The following is a 12,240-nucleotide window of genomic DNA, read 5'->3' as shown; positions in this document are numbered from 1 at the left end:
AATCTCCCTTAGCTCTGATACCATGTAAGAATTTGGCTTAGGCTAGAATTCACCCAAGAACTAAAGAACTCAACACAAGCACACAGTAGACCAAAATAGACAGACTATGATCAGAATGATGATATTCATTCAATAACTGCTTGTGAGTACACTAGGAGTGCCTAAATATAAAGGCCTCAAGAGAGCTTCTAGAATGCATAGAAGTTATCATCATGATATGTCATACAACTAGGCACATGTCCACCAGATATGGTTATCCTCCATTGAGCATGGGATTAAGTGCGATGATGTGAGAATAAGCCTACAATGGTGTAGCATGCAAGTCAGTGGTGTATACAACATGTGCTAAATAAGGAGTGTGGATAACTGTGTTGTCAACATGACAACTCAGTGAATGATGCATACAGCTGTATTGTAGACACCATGTACATAATTAGAGTTGCATAACTCAATGAGAGTACAGAAACTCCTAAGTGTCTCACCTAAAATAATAATAAAATAATGCAAAATAATTAAATAATGCATTAACCTAAGTAAAACTTAAGTAAGTGTAATAAGTAAACACTTATTCATACCAACAATAGGAATGGGCATACACACTAGCCTTGTTTGAACTCCTTGAACGTCTCTCCTTGTGCAATCTCCCATGGGTATGGCTTGTTGTTTTGAGTCAATGTATTCAACCAATAGGATTTTTATGCAAAGTTCTTGATGAACTTCTGGAAGTACCCAATTTGTCTAAGAGAGAGTTAAGTCCAATGACATCCATAGGGGGATCCATATAATCAAGAACAAATCTCACTTTTTTTAGAATCATCTTCAATCCAACTTTTGATCAAGTCATCGCTAAGGATGTCATAATATATTTGGCATCCTAGTCGATCAAGGATGTTAACTGGTCAAATTTTTGACCAAATATTATATATAATTTTTCTTATTTATTTTTTAAAATTTAAAAAAAAAATTAATGTGGCATTTTCGACCAAACTTGGTCAAAATTTCAACCAATCTTGGCTAACATTTCAACCAATGGCCACCAATAATGGTCATACCAAATGTGGTCCATTTTGACCAAGTATTTGGTCAATATTTTGACCAATTTGAGGTTTCGTTGAAAATTTAATGAGAAAATTTGTGATGCACCACTTGGTGAAAAATTTGACCAACATGGGTCAAAATTTTGACCAAGTTTCATCAAAAAAAGGGTCAAAATTTACTAGTCGTAGTGTGAAAATGGGTGTATGCTTGAGTGATGTAGCCATCTAAGGTTGATGGCGTAATTAAGATGATAGGTCTATATGTGGGAACTTTGTTCCCAATTTTTGTAATTTTTGACCAGCAAACTATCAAACTCACCAGGAGTTTTTTGCAATTTTTCAGCCAAAGTGAGATGCCCACTCAAAAAACATTTCTATTCTCGCCCTTTTATTTCTTTCCTTTAACTTTCCCTCTTGCATTGCATACGCATTGTTTTTTCCTTTTTCTACAATTTTTTGGGGCTTACAGTTTTTTCCTTTTGCGATAGTTGTTTGGGGCTTTAAAATTCATTTCCCGAATTTTATATAGTGGTGGTAATGTCTATACTTTGAAAGATTTCAAACTATGTTGTTCATTCTTACTCTATCCAATAAATTTTTCTCCATTATATATACATATATATATATATATATATATATATATATATATATATACATATACATATACATATACATATACATATACATACATGTATATGTATATATATACATGTATATATACATATATATATATATATATATACATGTATATATACATATATATATGTATATAATATACATATAGATGTATATGTATATAATATACATATAGATGTATATGTATATGTATATATAGATATATATATATATACATGTATATATATACATATACATATATACATGTATATAAATGTATATACATGTATATATGTACATATACATATACATATACATATATATGTATATGTATATGTACATTTATACATATATATGTATATCTATACATATACATATATGTATATGTATAGATATACATATACATATATGTATATATATATACATATACATATATGTATATATATATACATATACATATATATATATATATGTATGTATGTATGTATATGTATACATAGATGTACATATATAAATATACATATACATATACATATACACATACATACATACATACATACATACATACATACATACATACATACATACATACATACATACATACATACATACATACATACATACATACATACATACATACATACATACATATATATATATATATATATATATATATATATATATATATATATATATATAATGAATGATATAATTAAAGATTTTTATTTGTGAATTCTTCATCACTGAGATTTATGAATTCATTTTCACCAAGCTTATAACATTTTTCAAATTTGTTTTCCTATTTATTGTTGTAATGAAATTTCTCCTTCAAAGTTTAAATTCATTTGCTTCTCTTGGCAATCTTTGTAAAGTTTATCATCCTCACTCACTTTCATGATCTTTGTCACTTGTACATAGGGCATCAATTTGAGGCAGCTTGGGGAGCTCCACTTTGTTCAAGAAAGGCTATGAATTTTTTCTGGTGAAGCTACTAAGAAGAAATTTTCAACTATTTTCTTTGGTTGTGTTTTTGTTTCTCTTTGTTTATGGTTTGTGTTAATTAGAACTTGAAATATTAGACAACTTCAATTTAATAATCATTGGTTGTACTAATGCATGCAATTTCTCTTCTATAGGCATATGCACTTGATTTATATTATGTAGTTGTTGCATTTTTGTATATAGTTGGAAATAAAGGACATAGTTGACATTTTAATTTATCACATTTTAATGAAAATTCATTAGGAGAAAATTGTGGTAAAGAATGATATTAATAATTACTATTCACAGTTAGGATATTCTTTAAAATATACATTTAAAATGATTAATGTTTTTATATTTTATTTTTTGTTTAATAATTTAAATTTAAAAAGAGTGCACATATTTTTAGAATGAGAACATGTATAAAAAGTTTCTATTAAAATCCACATTGTACTTAAAAACTAACTCATGAAATTTTTTTTTTCTAAAACATATTTAAAAGTATAGAATGTTTCTATTAAATTCTACATTATACTTCAAAACTATTCATGAGTCAATATTTCTTAATCAAAATAAAAGATATTTCTAAAACATGTTTAAAAGTATAGAAAAGTATAGAAAGATTATATTAAAATCTAGATTATGACTTTTTTTTCAAAGCTTGATGATTATTACTTTTTAAACATGCATATATATAAATAATTATTAGTGTTTTCATTTTCTATATAAAAATTTTATTTTTTAAATATATAAATAATATATCGAAAATATCTAATAAAATCAATAATTAAAGTAACTGAAAAATAAATTTAAAAAATAACTATAAGATAGGACATGATAAGATAAATTTATTAATGTCCAACGGGAGACTGACAAGGGTCTATTGGACTGAAAACTTACAAAATAAGAAGCAAAGAACTAGCAAACCACCAAATAGTGGTTGGGAAAGAAAACATAAGAGAAAAGAAAACTAGATACAAGACATAGACTAAGGGTTCTTCCTAGGTTGGAAGAAGTCTAGCACTGAAAGATACAGACCTACGTGAGGGACAACATGTAGTCATCTTTGAGATTTTGTTGGTGAGTTGATGCTAATGAAGATGAAGATGAAGATAAGTCCTGCGAGGTCTCACAGATCTTGAGTGAATAGTGATTGAGGTATTTGAGGGACACTTCACATGTTTCCTAGAGGGTATGGGCAAGAAGAAGTCCATAATGAGCTACTTTCTAGCCTACTTTAGGGGGAATAGAAGCTATAGTGTGTGGTTAATAAGCTACATTGCCCCTCAAAGATAAAGTGCCAAACATCTTTGATCTGTGTAGCTGAAGAAGGAGGTCAATGATTCGCACTCTCCGAATAAACAATAAATCTCCCTCTAATCTCAAAATAAATAGGGCAATGGAAAATGAACTATAACTCAGTCTTGGTCTTGGCCAATGCACATAGCCTACAAATACGGTCCTCTCTATCAATGTGGTGGTCTGTCTGGGCACGTATATAGTGGGAACCAACCCTAAAAGATCCTAATGTGAACCAAAGAACATGGTACCAACTATGAGATAAATATATGGGTCAAGTAATAATCCCATCCTATGTGTCCAGAAAGTACTTAGCATAAAAAACCATCCTCAGACTTAACCCCCTAGGTGGGTTAGTCCAACTTGTAACAAGGTAGTGTCTATAGATGTCAATTTTGACTTGCTTGTTCAACTCCTATATGGAAGGGAGAACATGAGCAAGAGCATCTAGAAAGAACCAAAAAGGGGGGTCGACAATCAATGTCTATCTTGATGGCGCTCAAAAGGGATGTGGCCTAGGTATACTAGTAGTGGGCTCTCAAAGAGGTGTCAAATCTGACAAGCACAAATGAGGAGTAGTGTGCAAGGTAAGAGTATCTATTTTGACCACCAATGGAGTCTAAAAAATAATGAAAATAGTGAAGAAACCTTATCAGGTCAAAAATAGACCCCAACCTAAAGGGATGAGCTCCAAACTCAGTCTGAATGATACTCTAGGAGATGGAGTGATGACATATGATAATCTACCAAAGGAAGAGAGTCCAAACATAATCAAAGGAGGCCCAATCCAAATCAAGCAACAATGATCTCCAAATGAACAAATCATATAGAACCATAGGTCTAACCAGAGAGTCTAGAAGGGATAGCTTGGATGAGGTGTCTTGGAAATGGTATTTGAAGCACTTTTTCTCAATCATGGCAAGGGAACTAATTCATTTTATGATCTTGGGTTGAATGGTAGATCTCAAAATAAAATGTGGACCAGAGAACTTGACCCCAAGGTAAGTGTACAAGGAGGCAATCTTAGTCTCCTAACCCTGGAAGTAGAAATGTAAGTGTAGGGTCTTTAAGAAATTGATGACCATGACTCAAGTCTTTCCTGAGTTAACCATAAACTATCTTGTATCACAAAAGGAGGCTAAGCTCTTAAGAGTTCTTTGGAGGCTCTCAGGTGAAGAGGAAAGAAGAATCACATCATCTACAAAAAGGAGGATGGAGACTAAAACCTGATGTAAGTAGCAACCATCACCTAGAAGGGTTGAGTCTATGATGAATCCTTCAAGCTCATCGATGTAGATGCCAAAAAGAGTGGGGTAGAGGGGACACCCCTACTTCACACCAATAGTTTTTTAAATAGGATCAGAGAGCCATGTTGGAGTCATAAGTCTATTCTCAACCCGCTCATAGAGTCTCATAATGATTGTCAAAAGAATATCTAATAACTTAATGTCTCTAAGCCTCTAAATAAGGGCTACTCTAGGTACAAAATAAAATGTCTCACAAAAGTCCATAAAACAACAGTAGAATTTCACAGAACGATTACAAGCCTCCTTGATGACCATCTATAAGGTCAAGATATGATCAGTAGTATGATAATATGCTTTGAAACTAGCTTGACCTCTAGCCCTATAGTTCATTGTGTCTAGTTCTTTTGAAAGAATAGTATTCAGTGATGTGGCATAAATTTTGTCAAACTTATGCCCAATCATGATGTTCATGTAATTGTTGGGGTCAAAAATTGGCCTTGTATTATGAATTAGATGGTTCATGTGCCTCAACCAAGCCTCCAAAAGGATGGTACAAACCAATCAATTAAAGAGTGTTGTTAGATAGGAGCCAACCACCAGGCTACCAAAATTGAGTAGTTTTTCTTGGAAGCCATACTCATCGACAGTTGTACTGCATTTCATAGCTTTGATGACCTAGTAGATGATGGAACTAATAAAGATAACACAGTGAGGGGGTGAGATGAGGTGGAGAGGTGGATGACTTGGGATGTTGTAAAGGGTGGTGGTGTGGTAGATAAGGGAGCACAAGTTGATGGAGGAAGGTGGGGGTGGATACCGTGGAAACAAGGTGCGTGAAAAGAGCATCAAGTCTTGGCTAAGTGTATCATATAAGGACATGCACTATGAAAAAATGTAAGTACATGTCTTTGCATGAAGAAAATAATAGTAGGAATTTCAAAAATCAGCAATAGCTGAAGGGGAGTTCTCAAAGGTTAAAGTCAACTGGTGGTGAAAGGCTTTATAGTCAGCATCAAACCATTGGTTCATATGGAACATGTTCTGGCACTTAGATCTAAGCATAGGGTGGTGGGTGATGGAAAGGAAAGCTAACTCCTAGATGACTATGGTCAAGAGATAAAACATGGAGAAAGCATGGTTACACTCAAAGAAACACATAGGTGAGAGGAATCCATGCGAGTGGAATATGAAGAGATCCCTATCACCCTCGACAAAGCAGAAGTGGAAATGGATACAGTTGTGATCTAAAGTAGTCAGGAGGTAGGGGTGTAGGTAAAGGTGTGGAGTAGCCTTCCTCATATAGGGAAGGAGGGACTGGTGAGATGGGTGGAGAAGAAAAGCAAAAGGATCAAACGAGAATGGTGGGCAAGCAGGAGATGGGTGATGGTGAAACTACAGATGGAAGAGATGAAAGCACCAATCAAAACATAGTCAATTGCACTGGTACCTCTATAGTTCAACCAACAGGTTAAAAATTTCATATTGAGGGAAAAAAACAAGGCTATTTAAAATAACCAAATCAGAAGACACACACAACTAGAGGAGGTGAAGACCATAGATTTATAAAGGTCCATTGCAATCTTTAGAAATACATTAGAGTCCCAAATTGACATGATCAAGTTCTATAATATATGTCCAATCAGTGCCTCAATCATGTATAGGGGTCTTCCATTCCCTGTTTTTTGCATTGAAGTCACCTAAGATAATGATGTTACCCAAGGCACTAAATTTGGAAATGCACTCAATCATATCAATAAATGGATCACCATCCTCAGTACTATGGATGGCATAGGGAGAAGAGGCAAGTGAAAAGTAACAAACTACAATGAAAATATCTTGCTGATGGTGTTTGTCATGACATATGGGGATCCACATAAATTTGGCATGTGTGTCAATATAGACCACAGAAGTAGCACTAAAAAGGTTGTGTCTAATGAGGAAGAAAACACCTCTAGACCCTTGCACACCACCCGAGGAGCAAACCTCACCCCTAAAGGCTGAAAACCACTAATAACTATAGACTCGAAAGGGGATAGGCATGACTCTCATGGGTCTCAATGATAGCTAAGATATCAGCTGACCATACAACATTGTGAAAAAGATTTTTTTACCATTCGAGAAATTATGTATAAATTTTACCATCCTATTACTCTAATCTTGAATAATTATACACATTACAAAAATAAATATTTTTAAAAACATCCTAATTCTAATGATTATCAAATGAAAATATATTAAGAGTTTTTGTGCACTTTCTAATTTATTTAATAATCTAATTTATTTGATAATTACATTTAAATTGTCAATTACTGGTTGGATAGCCACTTTCAAGCATAAACACTTTCTTTACAAGTCAACTATCATGTACAATGTAATAATACATTGCAGTAAACATATCACCTCTATGGATTCTGATTGTATAAAAAGGTCAAAGAATTCTTAAATTCTCTTACAAAATGATTGAAGTATTTATATCAAAATTTTAAATGTATTTTCTCATGTCAATATCCATAATGTGTATTCGACATAACTTTTGGTAGGTTAGTCTATTAAAAGTTCATGTGTGCCAGTATCCATAACGTGTATCCACATAAATTTGGCATGTGTGTCAGTATAGACCACATAAGTAGCACTGAAGAGGTTGTGTCTAATGAGGAAGAAAACACCTCTAGACCCTTGCACACCACCCGAGGAGCAAACCTCACCCCTAAAGGCTGAAAACCACTAATAACTATAGACTCGAAAGGGGATGGGCATGACTCTCATGGGTCTCAATGATAGCTAAGATATCAGCTGACCATACAACATTGTGAAAAAGATTTTTTACCATTCGAGAAATTATGTATAAATTTTACCATCCTGTTACTCTAATCTTGAATAATTATACACATTACAAAAATAAATATTTTTAAAAACATCCTAATTCTAATGATTATCAAATGAAAATATATTAAGAGTTTTTGTGCACTTTCTAATTTATTTAATAATCTAATTTATTTGATAATTACATTTAAATTGTCAATTACTGGTTGGATAGCCACTTTCAAGCATAAACACTTTCTTTACAAGTCAACTATCATGTACAATGTAATAATACATTGTAGTAAACATATCACCTCTATGGATTCTCATTGTATAAAAAGGTGAAAGAATTCTTAAATTCTCTTACAAAATGATTGAAGTATTTATATCAACATTTTAAATGTATTTTCTCATGTCAATATCCATAACATGTATTTGACATAACTTTTGGTAGGTTAGTCTATTAAAAGTTCATATATGAACAAATATTGACATACATAAGTATTACATGTGTCAAAATACTGACAAACATAACCGCAAATTTGGAATAGAAATGGATGGTGAAATAAATCTATTAGAATCATTATAGAAACATAAAATAGAGCAAAAACATAAATTTTTATATTGTTTTATTAATTCTATAGAATTATTTGAAAGTAAAATACTAAAGAAAATAAGTAATTTATATGAATACATCACTTGATTACTACAGCTATGAAGTGAGCATATCTTTAACTCAATTCCCTTATTACCCAACAAAAGATTATATCATACGAGGAAAATAATAAGGTCAAAATAAATTACTAATTACAATCATACTTCACAATGGGTAGATATCCATAAAAGTATGTATAAGCCATTTTAACTTAAGTCAATTTTATTTTCTAACTTGTAATAATATATTATTAATTTCCTCAGCAAAAACCACATGACCTCTGCACCCAGATGTCACTATACCTAGTGGTTGGGATGTACCTTCATCCACAAGTTTCTCTACTAGCACCTCAAATGTTGTTGTTGAGGGCTTGAGTTCAGGTTGGGACATTGTTGTTGCTGAGGGCCCAAGCTCAAGTTGGGATGTTGCCCCTGCATCATGTCTAGATTTGGGATGGGACTTCTCTATAATGGCTGCTCCTAGCGAAGATATGGATGAAAGATAGCATAGTGGTATCTTTCTATCTTGCTGGGCTTTCTTGTCCTCACTTCTGGCATGTTTTTTAGAATGTTGAAATTCTTGTTTTGACTGATTTTGAGTCCATCATGCCTACTATGTGATGAAATTTTGTTAAATTTAAAATATTTTGAAGTTTGATAGGTTGTTCATCGATATAGATGGATTGTAAGTATCGATGTTAAGTCAATTGTAAATATGGTGACGATGCTGGGTTTTCTTTCTAGTTCTTTCCCAGTTGAGCTCTTGAACTAGTTTTTACTTAATATATTAAGTATATCCAGTGGCTTGTCCACTTTTGCCAAAATAATAATAATGATAATAGTAATATATTATTAATACAAAATTACTTAATAATTATAATCTAGGGGCTCAACAACTATATCAAATCTATTTCTTATTATATTATAAGTAATTAGGCAAATGAACTAATTTTTTATACATAGTTTATAGATCAAAATTGCAATATGTAAATTACTTCTCAATCTTACATCTATGATTATTCCCTCCATGCTATATAAAATTACACGCTAAAGTAACCTCTTTCATTAATCTAAAATTGGAAACTAAACAAATTCTACAATTTTGATTGCAATCGTCCATTGAAATTTCATTAGAACTTATAAATTAAATCATTTAATTACAAAATCAATAAAAAATATTCATTAAAAATTATCTTCCTAACTTTTATCATCTCTAATTTCCATTTCATCTATTATTGGTTGTATTTGGTTAAGATCAATACAATTTGGTAGCCTATATTGTCTAGTAATGTGTTGTTTAATTAAGAATTTAAGATAAATAAAGAGCTAAGTATAAGAGCAAAATGGTTTACTAATCTAAATAACATTAGCATTCTTAATTAATTAGAATGGTGTGTTTTAATGTTTGACTAGGGGTGCATTGATCATTATGGTCCTCATCTACTATCACTACCTATAGCATTCAGAGACTACAATGTAAGAATGAAATTCTATTAATATTTATTATTATATAACATTGTATTAGTACATTAATTTTATAATATAAAATTGTGTTTTTATTATATATTTAGTTTTATGGAGAATTATTGTTTTTACTTATAAAAAAATATGTTGTAAATTAGTTTAATATTTAAAAAAGCAAACAGTTTTGAGTAGGATTTGAGATTTTTTCTTTAACATTAGGATTATAATTTAAATTAAATTTTGGGTTATATGACTTTTTTTTGTCTTAGCATTAGGATTATATATATAGAATTAGATTTCTATAGGATTAGATACAAAATCAAACTTAGATTTTATATTAAGATCTTAAACCTAATTGAATGTATGCATTAGGGCTCAATATGATTTAGTATTCAATTGGGGTTAGAATTATCCTTCAATTTGGTTTTGTTTTATCATTAAATTTAGTTTAGTGGAAAAAATATTCTTCAATTAGGTTTAGGAATATGATTTGAATTTATTTCAAGGTCATCAATTATTTTGTGATTATAATTTGATTTTGTTTAATGTACAAGTTCGAGTTAATTTAGCTATATAGTTAGGGTCCAAATTAGTTTAGTGTTCTGGCTAGACTTCCATTTTTTTGAGTGCTATTCTTAGGGTTCATTCTTCTTTAGTGTTTTGGTAGGTTTAAGGTTAAGAAAGTCAATTTGGGTCAACATTTAGTCACTAAGAGGGTTTTCTAAATGTTATAATTCCATTGATTATTTTACTTAGCATGAAAATTATGTAATGAACAAATTTAATGATTAATTTTAATTAAAAATTTACTTCTATTTGGTATATGATTACAATTCAATTAATATAGTTTAAAATTTGATAGCTAGGTTTGGACCTCCAATTGTATGCAAGGGTAAATATGGTTTATCATTACCATTTAGATTCAAATAGAAATTACTTTTATTTTAGCTAATTAATTAGTCATAAGGTTATTGTAAAAAAATTTGTAGCATTGCATTCAGGATCTCATTGGTTTTTCCAAGGTTACCCATTAATATGGTTTGATCTTGTTTGTGATAATGATTCAATTATGTGATAATGATTTGATTATAGTTGGCTATTAAGGTCATTCTTTTAGTTTTATTGGGTTAATGATGATTTAAAATGAATAAGGGTTTATTTTCATTACATGATAGATCTATAGTTCAATTTGGTTGTATAATGAATCTAGCTAAAGGTTAGAATTTAATTCAACAATAATATCTTCAATCAGTTATGGTTTAATATGATACTATGATAGTTTTATGGTATATTTGAATGTATAGTTAGGTTAAGGTTTTTGTTGATCATTATAATCAATTATGAATAATGATAGACCAAATTTTTCTTTAGGACTACAATTTTAAGCCAATTTCATTTAATAGTAACCTTTAATGTGGAACAATGTCATGATAGATGGTCAGATTATTTTATAGAGAAAGTCAAAGATGACATTATACTTCAAAAAATTATATTTTAATTAACTTTATGTTTTGAGTCTGAATAAATTTACATTTATAGTTTAATTTTCTCTATTGTTATGTTTTTATGTTCAAATGATTCTTCAACTTTGTTTGATATTGGCAATGATTTAGTTGAAGATTAGGTTTTTAACCATTGTACAAAGCTTTACTTATTATATCTTATAGATTTTTTTAACATGTTAAATTAAATCGTCATGGAATCTTAGCTTTAGTTTATGTATATTATAGAATATATATAATCAAGAAGCAATGACATGCCAACACAAAAGAGTCAAATAATTATTTATTACAATTTTTTATGTCCAATAATTTATTTCTTATTAAATATTCTAATCAATTTAATAAAATAATCATCATAAATATTGTAATGAGGTGGTGGTTACATTGTTTAATTTTTTTTTCCCACATTATGGTTTGATTTAGTTTAATGTTTGAGTTTATTTTTTTTTAGTATTATTGCTAATATATAAATATATAAGTGGGGTTCAATATGGTTTTCTTTCAAAGAGATATTGTTTGGGTTTTTTCCTAAGAGTAGGTTTCATATAGTGTAATCTTAAGGTTAGAGTCTATCTCTCTCTGTCTAACAAAGACATATAACTACTCGGGATCTAATCCCATAATTTACCACCCCCACTT

The sequence above is a fragment of the Cupressus sempervirens genome, chromosome 3 (genome assembly GCF_028749045.1).
Source record: "Cupressus sempervirens isolate cs-2001-9-10 chromosome 3, ASM2874904v1, whole genome shotgun sequence".
Classification (NCBI taxonomy): Eukaryota; Viridiplantae; Streptophyta; class Pinopsida; order Cupressales; family Cupressaceae; genus Cupressus; species Cupressus sempervirens.
The sequence above is the reverse complement of the archived record's forward strand: the minus strand, read 5'-3'. Positions refer to the sequence as shown.